General features: G+C 46.4%; 1 non-coding gene across 1 annotated transcript; it reads left to right on the top strand.

Annotated features, from left to right (window-relative positions):
* Positions 1–907: 907 nt before the first annotated feature.
* On the top strand, positions 908–1,016 carry LOC116072001. The gene has a single exon (XR_004111273.1). It is a non-coding gene; the product is annotated as a U6 spliceosomal RNA (small nuclear RNA).
* The last annotated feature ends 6,893 nt before the right edge of the window (positions 1,017–7,909 follow it).

Raw genomic sequence — 7,909 nt, 5'->3', positions numbered from 1 at the left:
GCCCTGAGTTTGAGGGTCAGGGATAGAGGATGGGGCCAAGGAAGGGACTGTCAGATCTCTCTACTTGCAACTCCAAACATTGGAAGATGGGAAGTAGAGAGAGCCCCGAAGCAGGTCCACAGATCTAATTCAGTGCGAACAGCTGTCTACAAAGCTCTTCTGTGGAGGTCAAGTCTATAGACCTAGGTTCTGGACTATGGTTTCAGCAAAACCCTGCTGGGGGTCAATCAGGCAAGGCTTCCGAATACAACTAACCTGTCTCTCCATGGATGATAGTCCTGGACCCCTGAACACAAAGCAAGGGAACTCCAAAGTGCATCAGTGCCTAAAATCTGCCCAGCGCCAGGCACAGCAGGGCTCCCCTAGCACAGCACCTGAGAGCCAAGGCAGAAGGCTCATGAGTTCAAGATCAACACGGGCTCTAGAGAGACCCTGTATCAAAAGCCAAACAAAACCAACCAACCAACCAACCAACCAACCAACAAGAGTCTACCCACCCCAAAGAGCAGAGACATGAACAGTGCCACCCCATAATTAAAGTCCCAAACTCAGAGCAGGTTAAGAATATTAAGGGTTCCCATTCTACTAGTTGGGACTGGGGCTGGGCTAGGTTCTGCTCAGTGGCCTTACTAAGAGCAGAATCTGACTCCTGGAAGGTTCTCTACCTTCAGGGAGCATAAGTCAGCCAGCTGTGCCTGCCACAGTGGACTTGTCAAGTACATCATGCAACAGAAGCCTTCCTGACATGGGCTATGCTAGAAAGAGGCAGCTGTTTAGTCTTCAGCTACTAATATGTGGATGTCTAAGACCATGTGTTCAGACGTGGCTAGCCTCTAAAACAAGTTTCTTAGCAATCTCATAAGATTTTAATTTTCCGTCAGAAAAAACTTCTAAAAAGTCATATGTTGTGCTCGCTTTGGCAGCACATAAACTAAAATTTGGAACGATGCACAGAAGATTAGCATGGCTCCTGCGTGAGGATGACCACGCAAATTCGTGAAGTGTTCCATATTTAAAAAAAAAAAAAAAAAGCCGAGCGGTAGTGGCACTTGCCTTTAGTCCCAGCACTTGGGAGGCAGAGGCAGGCAAATCTCTATGAGTTCAAGTCCAACCTGGTCTACAGAGTGAGTTCCAGGACAGCCAGGACTACCCATTGAAAACCTGTCTCTAAACACTACACCAAGACAAACCAAAACAAAAGACCTCAGAACTGGGGAAAGAACAGTTACTTGATATCTGGCATTTTTCCCACCTTAAAGGAACAAGGAAACAGGACGCTGTGACAGAAGCCTGTAATTCCAGGGGCTAGTGAGCTATCTCAGCAGGTAAGGGCTGCCACCAGGTCCAAAGACCAGAGTTCAATCTCTCGAATCCATGTGGTTGGAGGAGAAAAGAGCTCCACGGGCTGTCCTTTGAACCATGTCTTAGGGTTTCTATTCCTACACAAACATCATAACCAAGAAGCAAGTTGGGGAGGAAAGGGTTTATTCAGCTTACACTTTCCACATTGCTGTTCATCACCAAAGGAAGTCAGGACTGGAACTCAAGCAGGTCAGGAGGCAGGAGCTGATGCAGAGGCCATGAGGGATGTTCCTTACTGGCTTGCTTCCCCTGGCTTGCTCAGCCTGCTCTCTTATAGAACCCAGGACTTCCAGCCCAGGGATGGCACCACCCACAATGGGCTCTACCCCCTTGATCACTAATTGAGAAAATGCCCCACAGCTGAATCTCATGGAGGTATTTCCTCAACTGAAGCTCCTTTCTCTGTGATAACTCCAGCCTGTGTCAAGTTGACACACAAAACCAGCCAGTACAAACCATATATGTGCTGTATTATGAGCACTGTAGCAAGCAAGCATACTCTTGGATATAGACTTTCACAGACACACACTAAACAAAAAAAAAACAGCCTAAGAAAGAAAGATTCCTGTAATTCCAGCACTAGGAGGGTAGGGCTTAGGGTCCTAAGCTCCAGGACACCCTTAAACAAACAGGGACAACTGGGAAAGTTTGAATACTTATTTGGTTTTCTTTTTTTTTAAAAAAAGAACTTAGTGTGTGCACAGCATGTATGTGTGTGTACACAAGCGTGTGTGTACATGTGCGTATGTGTGTGTGTGCATGAACAGATGTGTGCATGTATGTGTACATGCCGCAGCACGTATGTCAGAGAACAACTGGCCAGGGTCAGTTCTCTTCCCTCTCTGTGGGTTCCAAGGGATCATGCTCAGGCCCTCGGGCTTGGCAGTCCATGCTTTCCCTTGTCGAACCACGTCATCAGTCCTTATTTGGTACTTTTATTTGGTATCTCCTCATGTGGGGAAGTATTATTATTATTATTATTATTATTATTATTATTATTATTATTATTTATCATTAATTTTACTAGGTATAAAAATGGATGTGGAGCCGAGCAGTGGTGGCGCACGCCTTTAATCCCAGCACTAAAGAGGCAGAGGTAAGCAGATCTCTGGGAGTTCAGTGCCAGCTTTCTCTACAGATCTAGTTCCAGGGCAGCCAGGACTACAAGGAGAAACTCTGTCTTAAATAAATAAATAAATAAATAAATAAATAAATAAATAAATAGAATGGCTGTGGAGCTAGAGAGAGGACTCAGTGGTTGGAAGCTTACTGCTCTTGCAGAAGACCCTGGCCACTCCTAACTCTCTCCACAGTGACTCATCACAGCCTGTAACTCCAGCCACGGGCTCTAAAGTCTCTGGCCTCTTTGGGCTCCTTGCACACACTCTCCCCCCACACACACAATTAAAAAGAGCAAAATCCTTTTTAAAAGTAAATTTAAAAATAAACATAAATACATATCATAATCAAGGTTGTTTCCCCTCCTAAACAAAACAGTCACTTCTCACCAGTGCCATTGAGGGCAGCAAGTTCACCAGTTCCTAAAGGCAGTGAGCCTTTCTCAGAGCAGCTAAGCCTTTCCTAATGTGAGAATGACAACAGCCAGTCTCCCAAGAGGCTCCCTGCTTTGCGATCTGAATTACAGAACACTCCTTACACCAGCAAATAACTATGATCTGTGAATCCAGGGCTCCAGGGCTCCTTGCCTCCTGTCCTCTGTGGTCACCTCCATAGCAGTGTGACAGCGCAGAAGGCAGAGCATGCTTTTAAAACAAATTTTATTTGCTGTTCATGAGTGTTCTCTGTGTATACCTGTATCCCATTACAGATGGTTGTGAGCCACTGTGTGGTTGCTGGGAATTGAACTCAAGACCTCTGGAATGATGGGCAGTGATGGCACACACCTTTAATCCCAGCACTTGGGAGGCAGAGGCAATCGGAGTTCTGAGTTCGAGGCCAGCCTGGTCTACAGAGTGAGTTCCAGGACAGCCAGGGCTACACAGAGAAACCCTGTCTCAAAACGAAAACAACAACAACAACAAAACCTCTGGAAGAACAGCCAGTGTTCTTAACCACTGAGCCATCCCATCTCTCCAGCCCCCAGAGTATGCTTTCTTGCTTGCTTGCTTGCTTTTTTTTTTTCCTGCGACAGGGTTTCTCTGTATAGCCCTGGCTGTTCTGAAACTCACTCTGTAGACCAGGCTGGCCTCGAACTCAGAAATCCGCCTGCCTCTGTCTCCCAAGTGCTGGGATCGAAGGGGTGCGCCACCACCACTCGGCCCAGATTATGCTTTCGAATGTCACCACTGCCATGTTTAATTTCTCTAAAGTCTTATGCTAGAGCAGTGGTTCTCAACCTGTAGGTTGAGACTCCCAGAGGGGTCCCACATCAGATATCCTGTAATCAGATATTTACATAATAACTTATAACAGTAATAAAATTAGTTATGAAACAACAATGAAAATAGTTTCATGGTTGGGGTGGGGAATCTCCACAACACGAGCGACTGTTGTGGAGCAGCTTCACACGATGGAGATTAAATAAGTTTATTACTATATGCGGAAACAAGGGCAGAGCACAAGAAGCCTTCTGACTTCTGCATCCCCTAATCTGATGATGGCCTCTCTGTATGTCCCAAGTTGTTCTCTGAGCCAGATAGATAACGCACACGTGCAATTTTAGCACCTAGGATTCTGCGGCAGGAGGATCTCAAGCTCCTGGTTAGAATGATGTGCTTAGCAAGACACTGTAGAGGTGGAAAGCAATTCCCCTCGGACAGTGAGCCCTATCGTGGTCATGCCCTGGCATATCTGAACGAGGAAGCCATTCCTTTGGCTTCTAGCCCAAATGCCTCACTTCTCTGACAAATCAAGGGTTACCTGCTCTATTCTTTCCATTCCTAGTACATTTGTGTCTCCTGGAATTTCTCTTAGGAACCACACAGGCTATGCGCTAATCTTTCTCTTTTTTTTTTAAGTTTTATTTATTATTATATGTAAGTATATTGTAGCTGTCCTCAGACGCACCAGAAGAGGGTGTCAGATCTCATTACAGGTGGTTGTGAGCCACCATTTGATTGCTGGGATTTGAACTCAGGACCTTCAGAAGAGCAGTCAGTGTTCTTAACTGCTGAGCCATCTCACCAGCCCCACTAATCTTTCTCTTTACCCTCAACTTGCCTTGACCCCTGTGGGACACCAGTTTACAAACTGGATGTTGCTCTTGGTCTTGTCAGCAGCAGTAGCAGCTTTCCCACTCACAGGCACTAAGTTCCCACGGTGGAGCAGATGGCAGGCCATGGACTCCCTGTGCTTGACCAACTGATTAGGAAGTTCAGTGCTCACTGATCTTTGACACAGAGCTGCTTATGGTGGGCCTTCTCAGCGGGGGCAGAGGTCATCAGTGGAAACTGGATCCAGGGTAGAGCAGTACAAATTCTGGTTTCTTTAAAAACCCAGTTATGGGGGCTGGAGAGATGGTTAGGAACCCTGACTGCCATTCTGAAAGTCCTGGGTTCAAATCCCAGCAACCACATAACAGCTCACAACCACCTGTGGTGAGATCTGATGCCCTCTTCTGGTGTGTCTGAAGACAGCTACAGTGTACTTACATATAATAATAAATAAATCTTAAAAAAAATTCAGTTATGTTATGTGAATATGTTTTCATTTTAATCCCAGGTGTGGGATAAGAGGCTGCTTCTCAGCAGGTGGTTATGATTTGCATGGTGCACTAGCAGGGGTGTGATTTTTGCCAGTCACATATAGTTTAATGCTGGGGACTCTGGAGAGGGTATAAATCCCAGAGCCCCAAGAAGGGTCAGGGCACTCTGGAAAGGCTGCTGCTCCTGGCTGCTGCTCCTGAAGTTTGACAAGGAGTTGGAGATATCCTGATGATGAAGATTGGACTTGCCCCAAAGAACTCAACGTCCCTAATCAGCAGGAAGTAGTCTATTTTGTTGGCTGAAAGACATCTACAGCCCCTTTCCCCTCTAATCATCTTTCTCTCCTACCTAGTGTTGGGGGTCAGAAGGGATCAGGGTGAAATAAGTGTTAGAAGGAAGGTAGAGATATAAGAACCCAATAAAATACTAAATAAATAAATAAATAAATATGCCAACAGGGTAGGGTACCAAAAGGGTCTGGAACTCCATGAGGTCTACATCAAGGGCACCATCAAATACCAGGAATTTGCCATGGCAGAAATGATCTGGCTGATGAACTTGTTGTAGGGTCAAGCACTCAATGTCCCAGCTGCAGTGACAGATGCCATAGCTGGCCTTGTAGTTTACTATGAAGGTTCAGTCTGAGGATGTCAGAGTTGTGTTAGGACTTAAAGATGGAGCTCTCCAAGTGCTGTGGACACTTATGGGGCTGGGTAGATAGAAAAACCCCAACTTGGACTTCGTACTTGAGAGAAAGGTGATGTTGTGTTAGCAGGGAGTTAAAACCTAAGCCTGAGCTATCTTGTGGTGCAGGAAGGTCAGCAAGCTCTTGGGCATAGGGTACTGGTCTGTCTACAGAAGGGACATCGCTGTTAAGGATACAGGTGGCATGTGCCTTGTCCAGAACCCCCCCCTCTCTTAGGGTACTCTTGACTGTTCATACAGTGATTATTACCTAAATACATTTGCATTCCCTTCCACAGAGTAGAGATTTTGAAGTATAGTTTATACTCTATGTAGAACTAACAGTTTGACAAGCCTATATACTTATATAACCAAACCACACAAGAAATAGAAATTATATAACCAAACCAATCAAGGTACAGAAATTGCCACCATCACCCAAATGGCTTTTATGTCATTTTGCTTCACCTCTAGAGAGGTGAGAAAAGAATCCAAGTGGCTTAGAGCTCTTAGCACAGGTGACCTAGACAGGACAGGTGCGATGGTTGACTCTAGACAAATCGTCACATCCCACCCGACTCTGGAACCTCAGAACCTGCAGGTTTTCCAAGTACTCTAGCAATTCTGATATTGTTCCTCGGGCCAGAAAGGCATCCATCTACCAATTCCATGCATAATGACAGCTTAAGAAAGGTCTAAGCCCAGGAGACGCTTTATTTTAGTTCCATTCTGAGGAGGAGAGCATGGAACCCAGAGGCCCCAGTTTCTCCGGAAGCGCTGAGGATGTCCACATCATCTCTGTAGAGCCCCAGAGCCAAAGTACTGGCTCCAGCTGGCCTCGCTCTCAGACTAAGGAGCAAACTGGAAAATCACTTAAGAGCTAATGGAGGCTCTCCCAGCTGGAGGGATATACAGAGTCCAAGAACAACAAGCGGGGCTGATAGACACAGATCAGAGTTCAAAGAAGGTTTGGACCAGATAGATGGGCAAGCAAGGAAGGAGCAGAGAGAAGTAGGAGCCCAGGAACTCTGGGTAGAGCAGGTTTTTGAAGCTTCCAAGCCTAAATCCAACACCAAGCAGGACGCATAGCTCCCCCTAGGGGATAGCTGGGTAAATACAAAGCACAGCGGAATGACGTCTAAGGTAAAGGACGCAGTCCTTGATTCTCCCTCTTCCTGTACATGCTAGTCTTCTAAGGTAGAACGGGAAGGCTAAGGACCAGTGATCTCCTGCAGGTGCCAAGGCCACCTGGTTCCATGCGCCAATTTTCAGATTCATTCCATGACCAGATCGATGATCTCCTCCCCCATAGGACACTGTCAAGGGCACAGTTGCTGCTCAGTTTGGAAGAGCTGCCCACAAATGCCAGCTCCTGATTCATCTTGAGAGGAAGGAGTAAGGCAGACGCAAAAGGGTCTAATCTCATTTCCTGAGAGGGCCCAAGGCTCTACAAGCTTTGCTGTGATGCAGTTTAAGGGTAACAGCACAGTAGAGGCTGGACGTTCTCTGTGGACCCACTTCTAAATCTGTGTTCCCATTGGAGCGGAGAAGGAGTCTAAGGCTCCATTCTCTAGCTGGGCATGGCAGTGTATGTCCATAGTTCCAGCCCATGGAAGACAGAGGCAGGAAGATCAAGAGTTCAAAGTCAACCTCACTATATAGTGATTTTGAGGCTAGCATGGGGTACGAGAGCCTGTTCTAACAATCTCTTCTCTCTGACTGGAACCACTCTATTTTGCCTGGCAAGGAAACCAGTCTTCAGAAGAATCTTGCTTTAATATGGAGTCAGAAACAAAGCAGAAAACCCACAGGTTAGCACCTAAAACATCAGTTTTATAAAGGTGGGGGAAGGGTACAGCTGTCAAGAAACTGGGGAACTTCAGTTGCAGAAGAGAAGACAGGACCAGCCAAGTTCACAGATCCATCCTGTTAGAGGGCCCATTTCAGTCAAAGCTAAGCAAGGGGCTCTCAACTCCAGATCGTCGGGCCACATTATCCTCAAGAGCCTGAGTAGGGAGAAAAAGGAGGTTACGATTTTTATTTTCTCCCATTCCTTTCTGCATACCAAGCCTTCATACCAGGTCTGACCCTTGACTCAAACATCTGGTGCTTTCTAGGCAGAACAAGCCACTAATCCCCTCTTAGCAAAGCACAGGAACTCTCCCCGCCCCTCCCCCAGACCCCCTATCTCCTAGACA

This window comes from Mastomys coucha, unplaced genomic scaffold (genome assembly GCF_008632895.1).
Source record: "Mastomys coucha isolate ucsf_1 unplaced genomic scaffold, UCSF_Mcou_1 pScaffold1, whole genome shotgun sequence".
Classification (NCBI taxonomy): Eukaryota; Metazoa; Chordata; class Mammalia; order Rodentia; family Muridae; genus Mastomys; species Mastomys coucha.
The sequence above is the reverse complement of the archived record's forward strand: the minus strand, read 5'-3'. Positions and strand labels throughout refer to the sequence as shown.